At 39.4% G+C, this 10,233-nt stretch overlaps 1 protein-coding gene across 4 annotated transcripts in view; it reads left to right on the top strand.

Moving 5' to 3' along the window:
* Positions 1-2,360: 2,360 nt before the first annotated feature.
* MYO6 (myosin VI) overlaps positions 2,361-10,233 on the top strand; it is a 118,947-nt gene continuing 111,074 nt past the window's right edge. For 3 of the 4 annotated variants that reach the window (XM_039346617.1, XM_039346616.1, XM_039346613.1), the window contains exon 1: positions 2,361-2,496. The gene's annotated coding sequence lies outside the window, so the exon portion shown is untranslated. The remainder of the gene's footprint in view (positions 2,497-10,233) is intronic. The other variant, XM_039346619.1, reaches the window with a different exon arrangement.

Genomic DNA, 10,233 nt, shown 5'->3' with positions numbered 1-10,233 from the left:
ATTTGGAAACTGTTACAAAATGTGGCTGCATGGATACTAAATGGTGTCAGCTGCATGACATACTGTATGTGACACTACTACTCTGTGAGCTGCACTGGCTGTTGGTGTGTTTTAAAGTGCAATTCAAAGTGGTGATTGTTTCCTTTAAAACCCTACAACAGGAGTCTTCAAACTTGGCTCTTTTATGTCTTGTGGACTTCAACTCCCAGAATTCCTTAGCCAGGCATGTTGGCTGAGGAATTCTGGGAATTAAAGTCCACAAGTCATAAAAGGGCCAAGTTTGAAGACCCTTGCCCTACAAGGTTTAGGATTCGGTTACCTGAAGTTCTGTCTTTTTCTAAAAGACTCTTATTGGTCCAATCCAATCAGATTGGCCACACTGCAGATCCATCATCCAGACTGCTGACTTGTGAGAAGATGGGCTTTCTCTGCTGCAGCCCCTGCCTTATAGAATAGTCTCTCTTTGGAGATTAGAATGGTTCCAATCCTGTTGGCTTTTTGCAAAGTTTTAAAAACCTGATTATGTGCCCAAGCCTGGGGCTTGGAATACATGAAGGATCCCTTTTATTTGGCTTTACTATTAATCATCATTGCTACTGTTGTACTTATTTACCTTGAGCACGTTTTTATTATCGTAAATGTTTTTTAAATTGTGTTATAATTTCAGAACTGTAAGCCACCCAGAGTCATTTGGTTGAATTGAGCAGCTATGGATAAATAAATGCATAATATATCATGACCCTGGTCCCCCACAAAACAGGATGTAGAGCAGTGTTTCTCAACCTTGACAATTTTAAGGCATGTGGACTTCAACTTGAAGTCCACATGCCTTAAAATTGTCAAGGTTGAGAAACACTGATGTAGAGAAACTTAATTTTAGGCTAAACAGAACAAGTAAATTCCAAGACCATTATTAGAGTGGGTGTTACTTATTTAGGGGCTGCACACAGGGAAAAAGAATGGGGCACTGTATCCCATACCTTAGCCACCAATAGAATAAGAGATTAGGAAAGAATATGTTAATTTTAGTAAAGGTTTGTGTGCTCCCATTTGTTTTCAAATCAGCTGGGATTAATATTCAATTTAATAATGTGCTCTCATGATACACCATCCCACCATTTACCTACTGTTTTAACTAGTTGACTGCATTAAACAAATTAGGAGGGAGTGATGCATCCTGTTCAACACTATAAAAATTGACCAACCTAAGTCTGTACATCTCTTGGAGGCTCCCAATTTGCCCGTCACGTTTAAGTCTGGCTGGGGTCCCGTTGGAATACGGCCTCTCTCGCACTAGGAATCGTGCCTCGTTTCCCCAATTTTTGCTGTAACAATTTCCTGTAGCTCCTCCAGTACGATACACAGAAACCCCTGGATCAAGAGGATTCTTCGCCAACCAACAAGCTGCTTCCATAGACTTCTCCAAACCGAAGGAAGCCAGAGCAAGGCGACTTCTTCTCAACATTTCTCGCCCGTCTTTTTAAGGGATATAACCATGATGGTTGTATTATGATTATGACCATGATTTATCACTTGTTGCTTGTATGTACACTGAGAACCTCTGCAGCAGAAACAAATTCCTTGTGTGTCAAATCAGACTTGACCAATAAAGAATTCTAATTCTATTACGATGTAACTTAGTACTTATTGCACGCTTCTGGGACCTGAGAGATGGAGGAATGCTCGCGCGGCTCAGCCGGCTTGCATCTATTTCTTCTCCGCGATTAAACTATCTGAAGTGCGGTCTGTTCTAACCTCGGATGCCTGTAGAATTCCTGCAAAAAGGGGGGAAATGGAGCGGAAAGTCTTGCACTCCGTTGGAGCTCAGGCGGCGTCTTACAAGTCACAAAAGTCTTAGAATCACACGGCTGGAAGGGACCTCGGAGGTCTTCTAGTCCACCCTCCCCGCCCAAGGCAGGAATCCTTATACCAGCGCGGACAAACGAATGCCCATTTTTTTTTCTTGAAAACGAGAATTAAAATCTTTAGGAGCGGGAGAGGGATTCACTAAACCCTACAAACGCTCACATTTTCTTATCCTGGGAGCAAGGCCGACGGTACCAAGCGACTGCGCATGCGCTGCCCGGCAACCATCGCATGCTTTACCTCCCCCCCTTCTTCCAGCGTTTGCATTATCCAGACTTCTTCACTGCGTGCGCAGTTTCCATCAGCGGTCCAACACCGAGGTTTAAGAAAAAAGGGCGGGGGGGGTCGCGTGGAGTGCTAAACTTCACTCCTCTGACTGCGCATGCCCAGCAATCCTTGGTATTTAGTCCTGAGCAGGACTAAAACCAGCCGTGGCTCGCTCGGTGCTTCCCTCTCCACTTCATCTCTCTCTTTCCCTCCCTGTCTTCCGTGAGGTCAGCTGAGTCTCCGCCCAATGCAAGCCGGCCTCTGCTCTGGAGACCGCGAGGGCGGAGCTAAGAGAAACCCCAGAGCCGCACAGCGCTGGAGTTGAGGCGGCATCAGCTGAGGACTGAGCGACGGTCGTGGCAGGTAAACTTTTGGGATAGGCGGCGAGCCAGGCTGGAGCCGCAGCGGAACTATTAGCCCCTCCTCTGCCTTGTCCCGGCTGGTCGGCCGGCGCGGCTTGTCTTTCCTCCCGCTTCCCTTCTTTTACATCCCGACTTTTTTGCCCGCCTCTTTCCCGGCCGACGCGTTTCACCCGGTCTCTTTGCTGCTTGGTTCTTTTCTTGAGTTTCTTCGGATCTTTTCCTGGATGCTTCTCCCCCCTCGATATTTTTCTGGGAATTCTGGTTTGATGTTTTGACAGGTGGAGGTGGGGATGCCCCAAGAGTTTCAGGAGGTCTTCCCCCCCAAAAAAAGCTTCGAAAAAGTTTCTGTTTGGTTTTAGTCGCCGCACTCTTCAGAATAAGAAGAGACTTAAGTCTCTACTTATCCTGAAGAGACTGGGCAACCACTTGTCTGAAAAGATATAAGATCTCCTGCTTGAACGGGGTGTGGGGTGTGTGTGGACTAGAAGACCTCCAAGATCCCTTCCGGTTCTATTCTGATTCAAAGGATCCACTAGAAAGGGGCATTCACCTTCAAAAGCATTTGTAGCCAGCAAATTTTTTTTATACTGTAAGGTGTGGACGCATTTTATTTGTTGGCCCTCGAGGTGCGTTGGTTAAATACTGTAAAATAATGCCTTTTTATTCTCTGTCTTCAGTCTTCCCCAATGTGGTGCACTTCTGATATGTAGAGTATAATTCCTGTCTCTATTAATAAACGTTTTGGGTGGGAATGATGGAAGTTGTAGTTCAACATATATGGAAAATATCAGGTTCAAGGAAAATGACGCACATGGGTATATGAATCCAGTATATGATTATAGACGCTAAGGGTGTCAATTATTGAAAAATAATGACTCACCTTTAGCATTTAAATGGAGTATTTGTTCAGGGTAGGGAAGTGATTGGGCTGGGAGAGGCTGTAAAACTTTTTTTTTTTAACCCAGAGAAAAAGTTGAAATTCTTTGTTTTGAAAAACAATTTCCAATTTTTCCCTCAGTTGCTTCCTTGAAGTAATAAGGTAAGGGAGACATTTAAGATAGAAGAAGAATCTAATCCTCCCAACTAACTGGTATTTGTAATTGAGGTGGAGAGTTTTTTAAAAAAATGTTTTGTCATATGGCTGTGTCCAGGATTAGGTCCTTCTTAAGTTTAAACTCTTGCAAAATATTAAAAATAGTTTCAGCATGAAGAGCCAAATTATTTAAAGGTTATTTCTTCATCGGGATAGTACCTCGCCTATTTATTCCATAAACCAACATACCATTTGAGAACAAATTCAGAATGTGATGATTAGTGTGTAACTTGGGTTGCTGGTGTTAGAAGAAAAATCCTGAGTCTTGACCAGAGCAGAAAAAGAGAAAGGAAGAGGAAATGCTTTGGGATTTATTGCAGTCAGGGAAAAAGATAGACTTTCTTATCTTGTGTCAGTAGAGCACAAACTTTTTCAAGGTATTTAGAAATAGATGGGCTTGCGTTGAATGAATGGTGCTTCCCCCCCCCTTTGCTCACTGCACCTGCTTCATATAGTCTTATCTGCTGGAATTAAAAGGCAAGTGTCACATTTCTTTGAAGACTATGTTCTAAGATGTTATTGACAGAATAAACTAGGCAGTTTAGGGATGGCATGGCTCCACACACAGCAGCTTTCCATCTTGGGATGGGGAGTTACAGCTTGCCTGGTGTTTTTTGAACATCAGAAGAGATGACTTTGTCAGCTCTGTCACAGGAAGAAGGGTGGAATCCAACTGCAAATGGAATGTATGTTGTTGTTTAGGAAATTGTTCATCTGAATACCAGACTCACTTGAGCATATTCATTTCTAAGTTTGATCTGTTAAGATGAAAATATCCCATGCATGCATACATACATTTGCATACTTCTGTGTATGTTCTCTTTTGCGTATAGGAGATAAAATAGCTTGATTAGATATTTTGATGACCAATTAATTACTCCCCATCAAAGGAGTAATTTATAATATACTGAATATCACATCAAGAACTTTCTCCTTTGAAGGTTCTCATGAGTGGAGTGGAAATTCGATGCATGGGAAACTGCTTCAGAACAAAATGGGCTACCCGAGTGGTAGGCAACCTTGGCTCTTTTATAACTCGTGGGCTTCAACTCCCAGAGTTGAAGCCCACAACTCATAAAAGAGCCAAGGTTGCCTACCCCTTGACTACCCTGGCTCAAACTTGGTGTTGATATATCAAGACATAAACTTGGCTTTGGCATAGTGTATGATTCTGTGTGAATCCAGTCAGTTGTGATTTATTGTTGAAGAAGCAATACAATTAATAATTTAATATAATTAAATTTTAATTTCATGTGTTAACCACACCCTGCCTGCATAGCTGTTGATCGATAAGCCATTGTATTTTGAAGGTACTAGTTTGGGAAAGGCTGAAATATGAAGTCTTTACAGGACAATTGTAATTTGTTGTATAGCACACAGTTGACAAGGTGAGAACCAACTACAGTGGGAAATTCTGTAACTGTACTTTAAATTGCAAAGATAATTTTGGATTAATTGGATTAATGAAGAAAAATAACTGATAATTATTTTAAATTTGTAACTGTAGTATTTACAATAAAATTAACCAGGTAACTATTTGCAGTTGTTGGTATTAACAGCTTAGTCCAGTTTATATAATTCTGATTGCCAAAATTGATGGTATTTTTGTTTGTGCAGTTTTGATTGGCATATAGAAATTGGAAGTTGGAGCTTCTTAACATATCAGTAAAGTTCTTGTGTTTTCTGTGACCAGATAACTCTTCTTATGTTGATGTCTTTAAATTCCCTGACCCCCTTAAACAATTTTCTTACACCATCTTATTTAGTTTTGAATTAGGTAATTTAAAAATTATTTATACCAGTAAATAAAATGTGAGCATGAAATGTTGTCTTGGAGCTAAAGAGGTATGAAACCAGTTCTGTATCTCTCCAAGGTAACAGGACTGCTTTTTTCGAACATCTGTGGTCCACCTTTTCCCCATATTCCATGTGATGTCCTGAGGTAGCTTTCTCCAGTGTGATATCTTCCAGCTGTGTTGGATGATGATATATTAAATTTATATGCCATTCAACTTTGAATGTAGTGTTTGGAAATTCTGGAACTTCCATATGACTTCCAACTTATCTGGAAGGCATTTGATTGGGAAAGGCTGTTTTTTATATTTATAGAAATTGCAAATAACTTTCTTTTGCTGTTTTAGGTGTTTAGAGTAAAAGTCTTGTATTCTATATGTATGCACAAGAATCCCAAAAGGCTCTGAATGCAGGGCGGGAGTGATGTGTGCAAAAAGCACACCTGTTACTGTAAAAAACTTGCATGCACAATTCTCTCTAGAGATACAGGTCCCAGCAAGCAGGTCCCAGCGGTAAAATGACTGGGAATTGCTTTTCTCTTTTGGACAGAAGAAAATAAACAACCACCACCAAAATGTTGCATTAATAGATTTAGAAGATGAAATATTATTCAGTTTTTAAACCACAGCTTCAGCATCTCACGTCTAAATTTGCAATTCATACACCAGGAAAAAAACAAGGCCATTTCTGAAAAGTGAGATAATTTCTCACACAGCTCATGAAACCATTAAGTTGTAAAATGATCCGTGAACCTGATCTGAAATTCAGGAGAGTACAAAGGTTGACATCTGAATGAAGTCTTCTTGTGCTGCAAGTATAACACATTAACAGCCCTTTGAAAAGTGATACTTTGCTCTCCAATCTACTTTCTGGAACAAAAGATCTGCCAACAGCAGAATACTGTTATAAATTCTTGATGGCTATTTGAACATCTGGTGGATTTCTCTCTCTCTGTTTTGCAGAATTGCACCATTATTTTGATCACAATTCCTAAAATGGATTTTGAAAAAAATAGGAGTGTGTCTTTATTGGGAAGTTAAGCAGTGGAAACAATGGAAGGGATGATAAATGGTTTCAGTTGCTAATTTCTCTTTAGTTTATGATTAGGGAAGAATATTGTAAACCTATTTTAAGGCATGTATTTAGTGTTTTAAGACAAAGAGTTGCCGATTTAATATTCTTGATGTGTGAATCCTTTCACAACAGAACCTGTGAAGTGGCTTAGTTGTTAGACAGCTTATTGCATTCTATATTTTAGTTTGTTACATGAAAAACCACAAAACTCTCTTAAGTTGCTGAATATCCAAGAGGCCAAACCAGTAACAGTATAAAAGTTCAAAAACAACACAGTTGAAAAGTATTAGTGACCTTGTTTGATTTCTACAGTGAATAAATAATTCGGAAACACGTTTTGCTAAAAACTGAACCGTTAACTAACTTTCTCAGGAAAGTTATTTAAGTTTCTCTTTTTGTCTATACCTTGGAGGAAACTTTGTTCTATGCATATTGGCTGTAAAGTTTCACTGAACTTCAGGAAGGCAGTAATTTGGATCCATCCTTACTTGTACTTATCATAAAATACACCCAACAAGAATATGAAGGTTTTATATGTGCTAAGCCAGGGGCCTTCAAACTTGGCCCTTTTATGACTTGTGGACTTCAACTCCCAGAATTCCTCACCCAGTGTGGAGAGAGAGTTGGATTATTTTTAGTTTGTAGGATTGTGTAATCACAGCCATTGTAGCTTGTTAACGGTCGTTTATGACTTGGCATTTCTGATCTTTTTCAAATGTGCCTTAGTTAGCAAGTTATGGTTAAATAAAGTGGCTTAACCAGAAGTGTCACCATGTAAATTGTGCTTAACTCCGAGAGATACGCATTGGAGAGTCTTGCTACTAACAAATAAGGTGGGAAAAAAGCAGCAAAAAACTTAGACAGAATGTAAGCAGAAACTATTCCAATCTGTAAAAATAGAAGGACATATCTATGTACATCCATAACCCTAATCTGAAATTTGGGAACCAAGCAGAATCAAAATCACTAAGAGGAAGCTTTTGCTCAACAACCACAGTTGGGACCAGCAACTATGTTGCTAAGTGATACGGTTGTTCAACAAGACATCACATGACCACAACGGATTTACAACCCCACTTCTGCCATAGTCATTAAGCATGACATTATGTGATCATGACTTTTTATTTTCTGCCAGCTTCTCCACTGACTCTGCTTGTCAGAAGCTAGTTATGAAGCATGGAAATGGTGGTGATGTGACTGTGGAATGCTGTGATAGTTGTTCAGTGCCCAAATCTTAATCACATGACTATGGGGATGCTGCAACAGTTCTATGTGTTGGTTGTAAGTTGTGAGCTGATTGTAAAGTTACTTTTTTGGTGCTGTCATAATTTTGGTCGCTAAACAGGGCAGTTGTTAAGGGAGGATTGCCTTTCCTTCCTTGAGACTTTGTTTTGAACAATGTGTAAGAGGAGGCATTGGCTGCAAGATGATCAGAGCAGTATCTGATAATCCTTATCAACCATTATCAAAGTGATGACACAAAAGTGCCTGTTATGCTCACTGGATTCTGTGTGGTTATAATGTTGGTTTTTATTTGTGGTGGTGGTGGTGGAGAAGGCTCTTGTGTATTCCTTGGACAGCAAAGATGACCAGCATAACACTAGACATGTCACGGGAAGGCAAAATCACAAAACTGCGTCTCACTTATTTTGGCCATGTGATGCAGGGAAATTCACTGGAGAAAGCAATCATGTCTGGAAGAATTACCGGTCAAAGGAAACCAGGCCACCAAAGAAGACGATGGCTGGACACCATTAAAGTTGACACCAACAAGAGCATAGAAAAACTCAAAGAAGTAGTGCAAGATCTGAAGATGTGGACAGACCTGCCATAGAATTGCCAAGAGTCGGACATGACTGAATGGATAACATCATCCTAATGCTGGCTATAGAAGTTTCCATTCTTCATCAGAGGGTGCACGATGGGGTCTACCTGGACTTCTACTGCTCCCCTCTCCCTTTAATTAAACGGCTTCTGGTTAGGCATAGAGGCATCTATTTTAGTTAACAGTCATAGTTGCCATATCATGGCTCAATGTATAATTCAGGTCAATCTTTTTCTCTCTGTACAGAACTGATTAAAATGATGAATCTATAGTGAATGGTTTAATATCTCCCTGTGGGATCACTGCCATCCACCCCCCCTTTTTTTGCTGACAGAAGCTATTCTGTTGTATGTGATAACTCCTCCCTTTGCTATTGGTAGATGCTGTCCTAATGATTGGAAAACTCCGCTTGGATTTTACCTCAGGCATTATTTGAAAATCAGGATGTAAAGAACAGCTCCTTTAGAAAGGGAAATAGTTTAATTAAGAGCCACATTCTCTTGCCCCAACCTTCCTTTTTTTTTCATTTGTTTTTAAAGATAGGACAGATATTTTTCAGACAAGGTCATGTGCCTATGAAGGGTATCTTTGCAAGCTGGAAATAAAGTTATGGGCACAGGGACAGGGATATGTTCTGTTTCTGTTGAATGAAAGGACTGATAAAAATGTGCTGATGTATGCATAAAAAGGAGGCAACTTTGTTTCATCCTTGGAATGCTTAGCTTTTTAAGTCAGGCAAGCTTGTGTTTTCCTTAGTATAAACTTTTGAGCAAAATAGCTTCTAAATGGCTTGTAGAGATGGCCCAGAGAGGTATGCTATGTTTAACATACGTTAACACTTTGCTCATTTTTTTCCTAAAGAGTTCAGGGCTCATTTTTAAAATATATATATTTGTTTTCTGAGATTTTCGCGGGTATTTGTATGTAGGTCTTTGGTTGTAAAGACCTACGTAAAATTGGAAGTGTCTTGGCGACGTTTCGACGAAGTCCCATTCATCATCTTCAGGCTGGTGTTTTCAGCTTCGTGCTTGGGACTTCGTCGAAATGTCGCCAAGACACTTCCAATTTTACGCGGGAGAAAACCCGAACAACCAAAGACACACACACACACACACACACACACACACACACACATATATATATACATACATACATACATACATACATACATACATACATACATACATATATATATTCAGGTTTGCCTGCATAGAAACTAACCTGGGTTGCTTAGAGATAATGAAAAACAAGTGCACTCTGCTGCACAATAATCTGCAGTTTCATGCTTGATTCTGAAAAATTCATTGGATTAGATGTTATAGTAAAAAAACAGCCATATAAAAAGGAAAGGTTGAATAAAATAGAATGTAATGTAGCTTCAAATTGGGATTATACTGGAAAAAGATGAAGATGACTTAAGAATTAAGTTTTCAAAGAATCGTTTGTATATATATTAAAACAGTAGATAGATCATTTGTTCTGCTGGCAGATGGAAATCCTCACTGTGATGTAATTCTTTCTTGTAATTCTCAGCCAAGTTCTCTCTATCTTAAAATAAGTCCAAATTCTACAATAAGAGATGCCAGGTTTTGTCTGCAGTTTATATAATTTCTGTAAATTTGGCAGTTTGCATGGATCTTACTTTGCATGACTTATTTTAAGTTTCGTAGACAAGGGAGGAAAGGATAACAAAATAGAATTTATATTGACATTTCAAACTTAAATATTTAATAAATGATTGTAAGAGTTGTTAGAATATATTCTTTTAGAAGAAATTTGAATGTTATGACTAGGATCACATTCTGTAGGAATACACAAAGACACCGTAGAGGCAGAAATGGTTTTAGAAAAATTTTCTTGTCAACCTTAACCATTTTATTTTCGTCTTTAGAAAAAGATGAGAGAGAGAGTGTTTCACTTCTCCCTGGTTTTTGAAGTGGCCCACAAATTTG

The sequence above is a fragment of the Crotalus tigris genome, unplaced genomic scaffold (genome assembly GCF_016545835.1).
Source record: "Crotalus tigris isolate CLP2741 ecotype Arizona unplaced genomic scaffold, ASM1654583v1 scf7180000018016.4438896, whole genome shotgun sequence".
NCBI lineage: Eukaryota > Metazoa > Chordata > Lepidosauria > Squamata > Viperidae > Crotalus > Crotalus tigris.
Note: the sequence above shows the minus strand (reverse complement) of the source record. Positions and strands in the feature narration are given on the sequence as shown.